Genomic DNA, 13394 nt, shown 5'->3' on the forward strand with positions numbered 1-13394 from the left:
CTCCTTTGTTTTCTTCTAGATGTTTTATAGGTTTTGCTCTTAGAGTGATCTATTTTGAATTAAGTTTTTTTTTTTTTTGCTTTTTAGGGCCGCACTTGTGGCATATGGAGGTTCCCAGGCTAGGGGTCGAATCAGAGTTACAGCTGCTGGCCTATGCCACAGCAATGCAGGGTCCAAGCCACATCTCATGGCAATGCTGGATCCCCACCCGACCCACTGAGCAAGGCCAGGGATCAAATCTGCCTCCTCATGGGTACTAGTCGGATTTGGGTACTGTGCCACAATGGAGACTCCCTGAATTAATTTTTATTTATGGGGTGAAATATAAGGCTCTAAATTAATTTGTTCATATGGATTGTCTTAGTACTATATGGTTTTTTTTTTTTTTTGTCTTTTTGTCTTTTTAGGGCCACACCTGTGGCATGTGGAGGTTCCCACGCTAGGGGACTGATGGGAGCTGTAGCCTCTGGCCTATGCTACAGCCACAGCAATGCCAGATCCAAGCTGCATCTGTGACCTACACCACAGCTCAGGTCAACACCGGATCCTTAACCCACGGAGAGGCCAGAGATCAAACCCTCAACTTTTTGGTTCCTAGTAGGATTCCTTTCTGGATTTGTTTCCAGTGTACCACGACTGTGTTTTATTATAATTTGTGAAACCAGGTAGTGTGAGCCCTTCAATTTTGTTCTTGTTTTTAAAAATAGGAGTTCCCATCGTGGCGCAGTGGTTAACGAATCTGACTAGGAACCATGAGGTTGCGGGTTCGGTCCCTGCCCTTGCTCAGAGGGTTAACGATCCGATCCGTCATTGCTGTGAGCTGTGGTGTAGGTTGCAGACGCGGCTCAGATCCCGAGTTGCTGTGGCTCTGGTGTAGGCCGGTGGCTACAGCTCCGATTCAACCCCTAGCCTGGGAACCTCCATATGCCGCGGGAGCAGCCCAGGAAATAGCAAAAAAAGACCAAAAAAAAAAAAAAATTGTGGCTATTCTGGGTCCTCTATAAAAATTATAGCATCGTCGACTTGTTTTGCAGTTTTGATGGGGAATGCATTGAATCTGTAGGTAAGTTTGGGATGGATTGTTGTGTTACAATACTGAGTTTTCTAATAAACGAACATGAAAATTTCCTTTATTTATTGATCTTCAGTTTTTCTAAGTGATGTTTAAGATTTTCAGTGTACAAATCTTTTGCTTAAAATTTTACTGTGGTAAGAACACTTTACGAGAGATCTACCCACTAAACTTTTTTTTTTTTTTGGCTGCATCTACGACATGTTAAAGTTCCCCTGTCAGGTATTAGACCCTTGTCACAGCAGCTGCTTAAGTTGCTGCTGTGACAATGCTTTATCCTTAACCTGCTGCACCACATGAGAATTCCAGAAGTTTTGTTTGTTTTTTTCTAATTCATGAATGGGTATTGGATTTTATCAAATGCTTTTCCTGCATCTCTTAGCATGACCAATTGTTGTGGTTTGCTCACAGTTGTCCTGGTTTTAGAAGTGTAAGTTTCCCTGCATGTTGGGAAACCCTTCAGACCCAGACAAACCAGAATGGTCCATCACCTTAATGTCTGATGATCATGTGGTTTCTGTCCTTTATTCTATTAATAGAGTATATTACATTAATTTTTAGAATTAAACCAACCTTATATTCCTGGGATAAATCCCACTTTGTCATGGTACATAATTCTTATTACATGTTGCTGGTTTTAGTATGTTAATGTTTAGTTGAACATTTTTGTTTCTACATTTATGGGAGATAACAGTCTGTAGTTTTCTTGTCATATTTTGTATGGGAGATAACAGTCTGTAGTTTTCTTGTCATATTTTGGATTTTGTAACATAGTAACATGTACTAGCCTCAGAATAAATTGGGAAGTGTTCCCCTTGTTTTCTGTAAGAATTTGTGAAGGATTGGTATTGAATATATTTGATAGAATTCATCAGTGAAAGCATATGAACCTAGATTTTTATCTTCGAGAAAAATTTTTTTTCTTTTTGTCTTTTAGGGCCGCACTTGCGGTATGTGAAAGTTCCCAGGCCAGGGGTTAAATAGGAGCTGCAGCTTCCCACCTGTGCCACAGCAGTGTGGGATCTGAGCCATGTCTATGACCTACACCACAACTCATGGCAACGCTGGATCCTTAACCCACTGAGCGAGATCAGGGATTGAACCCACATGGATACTAGTCGGGTTCGTTATTGCTGAGCCACAATGGGAACTCCTTAGGTTATTTCCTTAGGTTGTGTTAGGGATTACAGTGTGTGTCTTAAGTAAGCTTAACAGCTTACTTCAGATTGACTAATTTAATTATAGTAAAATATAGAAACTTTGCTTCATTCCCCCCCGCTTGTCTGTTAGTATTGTTAAACATTAAATTTTTATGTTATAGAAGCTCAATAATGCATTTTTATAATATTTCAATGCAGTTGTATGTCTTTTAAAATAAGAGAAGAAAAATGTGTTTAAACAATTTGTTTATATTTATCATGTATTTACCTTTTATGGGCTCTTTACTTCTTTTAATGTATTTGGGTTATGGGCTGGTTACTTCCTTTTACTCCATTGAACTTCCTTTTGGATTTCTTGTAAGGAAAGTCTGTTATTAGTGAATTATCTCAGTCTTTGTTTCTTGGGATTGTTTTTATTTTGCCTTTATTTCTTTTTTTTTTAATTTTTAAATTTGTATTTATTTATTTATTATTAGGGCCACACTCATGGCATATAGAAGTTCCCATGCTAGGGCTCAAATCAGAGCTGCAGCTGCTGGCCTATGCCACAGCAACGCTGGATCCTTAATCCACTGAGCAGGGTTAGGGATTGAACCCGAGACCTCATGAATACCAGTCAGGTTCGTTACTGCTGAGCCACAATGGGAACTCCTATGTTTTATTTATTTATTTTTTAAAATTTTGAACCTGTGATTTATATCCTGCCCACTTCATTAAAAAAAAAAAAAAAAAAAAATGGAAGTTTCCAGGCCAGGGATCAAACCCATGCCAGAGCAGCAACTCAAGCTACTTCAGTGACAAAAATGGTTCCTTAGGAGTTCCCTTTGTGGCTCAGTGGTTGATGAATCCGACTAGGAACGATGAGGTTGTGGGTTCAACCCTGGCCTTGCTCAGTGGGTTAAGGATCGGGCGTTGCTGTGAACTGTGGTGTAGGTCACAGACTCGGATGGGATCCCACATTGCTGTGACTCTGACCTAGGCCAGTGGCTCTTAGACCTCTAGCCTGGGAACCTCCATATGCTGCTGGTGAGGCCCTAGAAAAAAGACAAAAAACAAAACAAAACAAAACAAAAAACCAAGCAAAAATAGATCCTTAACCCACTGTGCCCAAGGGAATTCCAATTTTGCCTTTATTTTTGAAGAATAGTTTTACTGGATATAGAATTCTTTGTTACATATTTTTTTCTTTAAGCATTTTGATTATATCATATCCTGCTTTCTGGCTTGTATTGTTTCTGAGGAATTATTTTTCTTTGTATGCTCAAGATGGTCTTTTTTTTTTGTTTGTTTGTTTGTTTTTTTGCTATTTCTTGGGCCGCTCCCGCAGCGTATGGAGGTTCCCAGGCTAGGGGTTGAATCAGAGCTGTAGCCACCGGCCTATGCCAGAGCCACAGCAACTCAGGATCCGAGCCGCGTCTGCAACCTACACCACAGCTCACGGCAACGCCGGATCGTTAACCTACTGGGCAAGGGCAGGGACTGAACCCGAAACCTCATGGTTCCTAGGTGGATTCATTAACCACTGCGCCACGACAGGAACTCCAAAGATGGTCTGTCTTTTTTAATCAACAGTTTTACTGGATGTGTCTAGGTGTGGATCTTTTTGTGTTTATCCTACTTTGGATTCAGTACACTTAAATGTATAGATTGATATTTTTTAACCATTTGTTAAGTTTTGACTGATTTCTTCACATTATCTTTTATGTCCTTTTCTCTCCTTTTCTTCTGGGACTGTCATTACATGTATATTGGCATGCTTGATGCTGTATAAAAGTCTGAGGCTCTGTTTATCTAAATTTTTAAAAAAAATTTCTTCATAACTGGTAATTTCTATTGATACTTTTCAAGTGCATTGTCTCTTCTGTCATCTCTAGTCTGCTTTTGAACTCTGTTAATGAATTTAAAATTTTGGCTCTTAATGTTTTTCAACTCTAGAATTGTTTTACTTTTCGACTCCAAGATTTCCATTTTATTCTTTTAAAAAGTAATATTAGTATCTTTATTCAGATTGCCTATTTGAGGAGTTATAGTTGTGATTCTTTAAAAATAGTTTCTTCAAGATAAACTTAAATTTTAGCTAGAGGATGATATTTAAACTATCTTAAAAATGGAATTTATTTCTAAATTATAGTTAATATTTTCCTCTGTATTTTGATATTCAGGAAAGTGTATTACTCATAAATGCTGTATTTCATCTGATAGTTTCTTTTTAAACATAGTTAGCAATTTACTTTTGATTACTAGTTGGGATCAGCGTACAATTTGAAAGATGTGCCATTAATTCTGAAACTGGTTCATTCTCTGAACTGATTATGCAGTGTTAAGTCTACTTGTTTGTCCGTATTACTTGCTGCTTCTCTCACAGTAGGTGCTGATGGGTAGGAAAAAAAAAAAGACACTTATGAGCAATATAATGTGTTAGAATGGTTACAAAATATCAAAATCTTCATATGAGCCTACACATTTAGTAGTATAGTATTTATTCATTTTAGGACCTTGAGAGATTGCAGTAAATAAGACAAATGTAATACTTGTTCTCATGGAACCTTACATTCTGTTAAAGGAGAAGTATATTAAACATATAAACAAGATAATTTTAGAGAATGCTAAATATAATGAACAAATAAAATAGGGTAATATGATTTCAAATAGAGAATGATGGGGGAGCTACCCGGAAATGTGATATAATTTGGGTGAGGGGAGCCATGAAGGAAATGTCTCTCTGAAGGGGTGGTGTTTTAGGTTAGATCTACGTAATGGTTTGAGGAGGATTCAGTCTGTTGATGATTTGGAAAAGCTGTGTAGCCTAAAGAACAGGAGGTGAAAAATAAGCTTGGTGTATTGTAGGAATAGGGCCAGTGTGGCTGGAACTCAGCAAGACAGTGAGAAAGAGAAATAAGGGATGAATGAGATCAAAGAGGAGGGGTGGGCTAGCCCTGGCTTGATCTTAACCTTCTAAGCCGCAATAGGAACTCCCTGGATTTTTTTTTTCAAGTGTGATGACCAAACACTGGAAAAGTATTTTGGTGACCTTCATTCTTGACTTAAGAGTTTATAGCCTGTGGAGTTCCGTGATGACCTATTGGGTTAAGTATCTGGCATTTTCACTGCTGTGGCTCAGATCAGTGCTGTGGCACAGATTTGATCCTTGGCCTGGAAACTTCTGCATAACGTGGATGTGGCAAAAAAAAAGTTAGTTTACATCCCAGTATATAATTTTATTTTTAAACAGTTTTTAGTGTGAGTAAATATATGTAGGATTTTCTAGAAAGAGACGAGTTCCCATTATAGCTCATCAGGTTAAGAACTCAACTAGTATCCATGAGGACACGGGTTCAATCCCTGGCCTTGCTCAGTGGGCTCTGAGCTGTGGTGTAGGTCACAGATGCGGCTTGGATCTGGTGTGGCTGTCGCTGTGGTGTAGGCCAGTAGCTGTAGCTCCCTTCAGGCCCTAAGCCTGCAAACTTCCATATGCCACAGTTGCAGCCCTAAAAAGCACATGCACAGAAAAAAAAGAATAGAAGAGAAAATAACTTTTTCCTGATGTTTCTTTTTTGAAATTTATCTAAAAATACTTGCTTAGTGATTAGAGTCCCAGGAACAATGGAGAAGATGATATTTAGTTTTTCAAATAAAATAAGCATGCATTTGTTCATCTATTCATTGTACATTCTATAACCCTCATAAGTGCTTGTGTTCCAGGGCCTACAGAGGAAGCTGTAAACCTTGGTTTAATTAGATAAAGGGAGATAGTCTTGTGAATAGTTTAGGTGTCAAAGTGGGAGACTGGATGCACTTTTCCCCCCAATTGTTGCTGCAGGGTTCATTTTATTTAGCACTATGAAAAAGTTTAGGGAGTTCCTGTCGTGGCGCAGTGGGTAATGAATCCGACTAGGAACCACAAGGTTGCGGGTTTGATCCCTGGCCTTGCTCAGTGGGTTAAGGATCTGGCGTTGCCGTGAGCTGTAGTGTAGGTTACAGACTCTGGCTTGGATCCTGTGTTGCTGTGGCTATGTCATAGGCTGGCGGCTACAGCTCCGATTGGACCCCTAGCCGGGGAACCTCCACATGCCGCGGGAGCAGCCCTAGAAAAGACCAAAAAAAAAAAAAAAAAAAGAAAAGAAAAAGTTTATATTTTGTTTCCAGGTAGTTCTGTTACTTAAAATAAAGATGAATTTTAGTAAGATATAAAGCCTACACCTGAGAATCTTTGTTTCTTGCTAATATAGAATGCAGATCAACATTTCTAAAAAATGAATAAGCTCAACCTTGAAGAGAACAAAGGAGAAAGAATTCCTGATGCTGTCATTTTCTCTCTAAGGCCTATAGAACTTATGAGAGAATTTGAGAGTTAAATAATTCCTCCCTTCTTGGTGCCACCCCTCTTTTTTGGAAAGGGGAAAAAATGTGTACTTAAATAGATAAGATACATGTAATTCCAAGTTAGCATATTTTAAGCCTTCTAACCAGCCCATTAACTGAGCAGTAAGGAAGTAGGTAGAAAAATTCCCCAGGGTGTTGTAGGAGTTCTATATGATTCTTTGGCAGTTTTAGTTTTAAAAACACTTGTATAATCAAGAGGAAGAAAAACGTTAAGGACATAGACCCTAGAGCCAGACTGCTTAGGTTGAAATTCTGACTCTCTCATATGCCTTTTGTTTGACCTTGCATAAGTTACTTAAAATCTCCTCATGCCTGAATTTCCCCAAATGTAAAATGGGGATAATAATACCTGTTTTGTAGGATTGTATGGATTAAATAGATTAATACATATAGTGAGTTGAGAGTAATTCTGGCAATAGAATAAGTTCTATAAATGTTACCTGCTGTTATTCCTTTATTTTTTGGAAGAAGAAAAAAAAAATAAGCTGGTTATTGACTTTCCTCTAGGATAAATTCTCTTTAATGGATTCATGTCCTGTCAAACCAGAATATTAAAAAAAAGATTCTTTGTAAAAAGCAGTTCTTTGCTTCCTTTTAAATCATTAAAGTGAAGAAGTTAGCAAAGGTTTTGGAATTATCTGCATTAGAATCTTGAGGATGGCAGTTGCTGGGCCAGCAGTTTATCTGTCCTTCAAAAAGAATTCTCCCAGTTTGCCTTGCTGAATAGAACTTAAGTAGATTTTAGGTTTTCTCGATGACTGGGAATCTGCCATATATCCTGATCATGTTTAGCTTCAGCTTCCTATAAAGGAGCTGCTTAACTACTTTAAATTAGTTGAAAAGTCTTTTAAGTCTTTTATGTATCGCTTTTTAGATGTATAAGAGGCTATTATGACCAGATTTGAGATTTTTTTAAACATCTGAGCAATGGTCAGGGTATAGGCTATGACTTTGATCGTTACATTGTCTCTAACCAGACTTCCTAGTACTTATTCTTTTCTCTGCTTCTTACATGAATTGGAAATGTGCTTGTTTATAGAATATACATGGCTAACCATTTATTTCCACCCAGGAATTTCTGTATCCTGCAGGTGTAACCAAAAAATAAAATAATTGATGAAGTCTAGAAATGAATTTTCATATAAGTTTAGAGTTTTTGATTAATAACTAGACTTTTGTTGCTTATCTTTATCCTCAAGATAGGTTGGATTCTAAGATGTGCTTAATGTGCTCTTTCTCTGTATACTTATTCTGCCCCTTATTATTTTTGCCCTAGAATTTGAGCATACATGAAATGGTAACAGAGATTATGAGTGTTAAAAATATCAAAGGCGGAGTTCCTGTGGCTCAGTAGTTAACGAACCTGACTAGTATCCATGAAGATGCAGGTCTGATCCCTGGCCTTGCTCAGTGGGCTAGGGGCTAGGAATCTGGCGTTGCTGTGAGCTGTGGTGTAGGTCACAGACGTGCCTAGGATTTGGTGGTATTGTGGCTGTGGGGAAATCTGCACCTGTAGCTCTGATTTGACCCCTAGCCTGGGAACCTCCATATGCTACCAGTGTGGCCCTAAAAAGACAAAAGACCAAAAATATTAAAGGAGTATAGCTAGGCAGCAGTATCATTTTTAGTGATAACTGTGGACAGCCAAGCCAGGTTGATTTTGTCTTCCTATCTCTTTCCTCATTAATTATTTAAATAACTATTGTGTTTGGATTATTTAGAGTATTTTTATTTTATTTATATATATTTTTGGCCGTACCCATGGCATATGGAGGTTCCCAGGCCAGGGGTTGAATTCAAGGTGCAGCTGTGGCAACGCCACATCCTTAACCCACCGTGCCGTTCCAGGGGTTGAACCTACACCTCAGCAGCAACCAGAGCCACTGTAGAGACAGTGCCAGATCCTTAATCTCCTGTGCTACAGCAGGAACTGTCTACTCAGAGTATTTTTAGATGATACTTCCCTGTTAGATTCTCACCATTACAAAATAAGTTGAACAAACCACCATTTGTTCAGTTATGCCTGGTAACCTGGCCATTGTAGTTCTTTGGTTGAAGAAGAAACCAACTGAAACATGCCTAGCAAGGAAAGCATCAAAATATCTTAAACAGAACTTAGACGAAGTCACAAATTATATAAATTAACTTTTTAATCTGTGGTCATTCTGTGTCTTTGTTTATGTGTCATAACTCAGGACCATGAATAAATGAAGACTTTGAGGTATTATCTGTGATATGGGATATGCAAAATTGTTTTCATGGTTGGAATGTTATTTTACTTGATTTTCAAATTAGTCTCTTTATTCTATTTATTATTATTCTTTCATAAAATGAGCTCTAAGATCTCTTCCAGTAATTTCATATACTTTCTCTTATCTCGTAGATTTCTAGCATCCAATTTAAATTACCTCGATCAATCACCTTGCCCTAAAGTAAGTCTCATGACATGACCTCTTGCTGCTTCAGTTTTTTCCAGCCCTGACCTATAGGCCCAAATATTTGTAAACTATATTCTCTTTACAGAGTTCCTGTCATGGCTCAGCAGTTAATGAATCTGACTAGGAACCATGAGGTTTCGGGTTCGATCCCTGGCCTTGCTCAGTGGGTTAAGGATCCGGCATTGCCATGAGCTGTGGTGTAGGTTGCAGACGCTGCTTGGATCCTGCATTGCTGTGACCCTGGTGTAGGCTGGCGGCTGCAGCTCCGATTAGACCCCAAGCCTGGGAACCTCCATATGCCCCAGGTTCGACCCTAGAAATGGCAAAAACAAAAACCAAAAAACTATATTCTCCTTAGACTTAATTCAATTTTTAGAAGGGAATTCTTTCTTTAAAAGATTCATTAATTTACTTTTTATCCTTTTAAAATGTTGAAGAAATTTGTTTTAACAGATTGTAAGAATGAACATCTCAGTTTTACATGAGGAGCAGTTGCATTTTAGGAGTTTGTTCTGTTACTAATTTATTTTTATGTGAAGCTTTGGCAATATGCTACAGCACTGATTGATGCTATCAAGGAGATAATAATAAAGTCATATTAGTTAAATACTCAGAGTGTACCAGGCACTTTATGTAAAGAATTAGAAGAACTAAATACACCTACTTCCCAGAGTTGTTTTACTATCTTATTATGGATGAGGGTGTTGAAGTTTAAAGAGGTAAATAACTGTCCAGGATTACATAGTTGTCTAGCTTTATCAAGTTTTTTGTAAAACCTTCTTGGGATTTTTGACTGGAAGTACATTGAATTTGTTAATTGAATTTGGTGAACGTTGACATCTTTAATATACTGAGCTTTCCCTTCCAAAAACATGCTATTTTTTTCATATATATAAGACTTGTTCATTTCTTTCAAGAGATTTTTTTTTTATTTTCTCCATAGAGGCCTTTGTATAATATTTTGTTAGATTGAGTCTTGGGTATCTTATACTTTTCATGGTTATATTGTAAGTGATATTCTATTTATTTATTTTTGCTTTTTATTTTATTTATTTATTTACTTATTTATTTTGTCTTTTTGCCATTTCTTGGGCCGCTCCCGCGGCATATGGAGATTCCCAGGCTAAGGGTCGAATCGGAGCTGTAGCCACCGGCCTACGCCAGAGCCACGGCAACACGGGATCTGAGCCGCGTCTGCAACCTACACCACAGCTCACAGCAACGCCAGATTCTTAACCTGCTGAGCAAGGCCAGGGATCGAACCTGCAACCTCATGGTTCCTAGTTGGATTCGTTAACCACTGAGCCACTACGGGAACTCCTATTTTTGCTTTTTAAAGCTGCATCTGTGGCACATGGAAGTTTGCAGGCTAGGGGCGGAATTGGAGCTGTAACTGCTGGCCTACACCACAGCTGTAGCAATGCCAGATATGAGCTGCATTTTCGACCTATACCAGCTCATGGCAACGCAGGATCCTTGACCCACTGAGCAAAACCAGGGATTAAACCCACATCCTCGTGGATACTAGTCCGGTTCGTTTCTGCTATACCACGGTGGGAACTCCTGTATTTTTTTTTCCTTTAAGTGAGAGTTGCATCATTTATATCATCTTTTCTCTCTCTCTCTCTCTCTTTTTTTTTTTTTTTGTATTTTTTTTCCTTTTTTTGCAACACAAGCACTGTTTGGAAGTTCCTCAGGGTCAGGGATCGAACCTATGCCGTACAGCAGTAACCAGAGCCACAGCAGTGAGAACTCAGAAGCCTCAACCTGCTTGGCCGTCAGAGAACTCCGGTGACACTCTTTTTAAAAATTACATTTTCTGTTTGTTTCTGGTATATAGGAAAAGAGTTGCTTTTTTAAAATAGTGATTTATATTTGTATACCTCACAGATCCTCTTTCTCTTTTTTAAAAAAAATTTATTATTTGTTTTTGTCTTTTTAGGGCTGCACCCGTGGCATATGGAAGTTCCCAGGCTAGGAGTCGAATCAGAACTGTTGCCCCTGGCCTATACCACAGCCAGAGCAACTTGGGATCCGAGCCGAATCTGCAGCCTGCACCACAGCTCATGGTAACACTGGGTCCTTAACCCGTTGAGGGAGGCCAGGGACTGAGCCTGTATTCTTATGGATACTAGCTGGGTTCATTGCCACTGAGTCACAATGGGAACTCCCCCCTCTTCTTCTTATATCTTATCATCTGTAAGCAATGATAGCTTCATTTCTTCCTTTCCATTTCTTTTGCCTTTTAATTTTTCCTTATCAGACCCAACTGGTCAGGATTGCCAGCGTGGTTTTTTTTGTGTGTGTGTATGTGTGTTTTTTTGCCATTTCTTGGGCTGCTCCCGAGACACATGGAGGTTCCCAGGCTAGGGGTCGAATCAGAGCTGTAGCCACCGGCCTACGCCAGAGCAGCAGCAATGTGGGGTCCAAGCCGAGTCTGCGACCTACACCACAGTTCACGACAATGCCGGATCGCTAACCCACTGAGCAAGGCCAGGGATCGAACCTACAACCTCATGGTTCCTGGTCGGATTTGTTAACCACTGAGCCACGACGGGAACTCCGCCGTCGTGGTTTTTGAATTGAAGTGGCAAAAGTAGGTACATTTGTTCTGTTCCCAGAATCTGTCAAAGTTTTCGATATTCTGCCATTGAGTCTTGGCAGCTTTTTTTCTTTGATTTATAAAATTTTATCAGTTGATTTTTATTGTATCTATCAAGGTGATATATTATCTTTTGCTGCATATCAGGTTACCTACAACATGTGCTGATGGTGATGTGGAGAAATGAGAATTTATATACTGATGAGAATGTAAGATGATGTGGCTTGGCATTTTCTGAAAATGTTAAGCATAGAGTTTACTATGTGTTTCAGCAGTTCCACTCCTAGGTATACCAAGAGAAAAGTAAACATATGTCCACACAAAAACTAGTACATGAATTTTTATAGCAACAGTATTTATAACAGTTGAAAAGTAGAAACAACCCAAATTTGTACCAACTGATGAATGGCTAAATAAAATGTGATATATCTATGCAATGGATTCAGCAATAAGAAAAATTGAAATACTAATACCTGTTACACATAGATGAATACTGAAAACATACTAAATGAAAAAAGCCAGTCACAAAAGTCCACATAAAGTTCTGTTTATATGAAATGGCCAGAACAAGCAAATCTCTGGAGATAGAAAGTACTTTAGTCTAACCAAGGCCTAGGGCTTGGGGAAGGATGGGAAGTGACTGCTAAGGGACATGAGGTTTTTTTTGGGGGTGGGGATGCTGAAAATGTTCTAAAATTAGGTTGTGGTGATGATTGCACTGCTTCATTAATATACAAAAAACCATTGAATTATATGCTTTAAGTTGGTGAAGTGTGTAATACATGAATTATATCTTAATAAAGCTGTTTTAAAAGGTAAGTACATGTGCTATACATTTTAATTTTCACCAGTCTGATAGAGAAGTATCTGAGAGAAATGGTATCCCAATTTTTAAAAATTTGCATTTCTCTGTGAGTGAATTTGAAATTCTTTCATATGTTTAAGGGCTATTTTTATATCTGTTTTTGTGAATTGTGTGTTTTTCATATTTTTCTCTTGGTTTTTTTTTTTTTTTTTGGCTGTGCCTGCAGCATGTGGAAGTTCCCATGACAGGGATCAAACCCACACCATGACAGTGACAATGTGGGATCCTTAACCTGCTGCACCAGCAGGGAACACCTCTCTTGTTTTTTTTGGTTTTTTATTATTATTTTTTTTAATGGCCACATCCATGGCATATGGAAGTTCTGGGCCAGGGATTGAATCCAAGCTGCAGCTGTGACCTCCAGCACAGCTGTGGCAACGCCAGATCTTTTAAACCATTGGGCCAGGCCAGGGATCAAACCTACATCCCAGCGAGTTCCTGTTGTGGCTCAGTGGTTAACGAACCCGACTAGTATCCATGAGGACATGGGTTTAATCCCTGGCCTTTCTCAGCAGGTTAAAGATCTGGCGTTGCCATGAGTTGTGGTGTAGGTTGCAGACGTGGCTCAGATCCTGTGTTGTGGCTGTGGTATAGGTCGGCAGCTACAGCTCTCATTGGACTCCTAGCCTGGCAACCTCCATATGCTGAGGGTGTGGCCCTAAAAAGACAAAAGACAAAAAAAAAAAAAAAAAAAAAAAAACCTGTACATCCCAGCACTCCCAAGACACTGCCAATCCCAGTTGCACCACAGCAGAAACTCCCCTTTATTCTCTATTTTATTTTATTTTTTTATTTTTTCGTCTTTTTGCCATTTCTTGGGCCACTCCTGCGGCATATGGAGGTTCCCAGGCTAGGGGTCCAATCGGCGCTGTAA

General features: G+C 38.9%; 1 protein-coding gene across 24 annotated transcripts in view; it reads left to right on the forward strand.

Moving 5' to 3' along the window:
• The window catches only part of ELF2 (E74 like ETS transcription factor 2), a 104422-nt gene that overhangs the window by 3988 nt on the left and 87040 nt on the right, over positions 1–13394 (forward strand). For 5 of the 24 annotated variants that reach the window (XM_084972855.1, XM_084972858.1, XM_084972865.1 and 2 more), the window contains exon 2: positions 10730–10844. The exons of 15 other annotated variants lie outside the window; for them this stretch is intronic. The gene's annotated coding sequence lies outside the window, so the exon portion shown is untranslated. Of the gene's footprint in view, positions 1–8998; positions 9048–10729; positions 10845–13394 lie in introns of all 24 variants that reach the window. 4 more of the 24 variants (XM_021101562.2, XM_021101571.2, XM_084972861.1 and 1 more) reach the window with 1 other exon arrangement.

Source organism: Sus scrofa, chromosome 8 (genome assembly GCF_054392235.1).
Source record: "Sus scrofa isolate SSC_HxYL_T2T_F1_AM1 chromosome 8, Sscrofa_HxYL_maternal_Yorkshire_Landrace_v2.0, whole genome shotgun sequence".
Lineage (NCBI taxonomy): Eukaryota > Metazoa > Chordata > Mammalia > Artiodactyla > Suidae > Sus > Sus scrofa.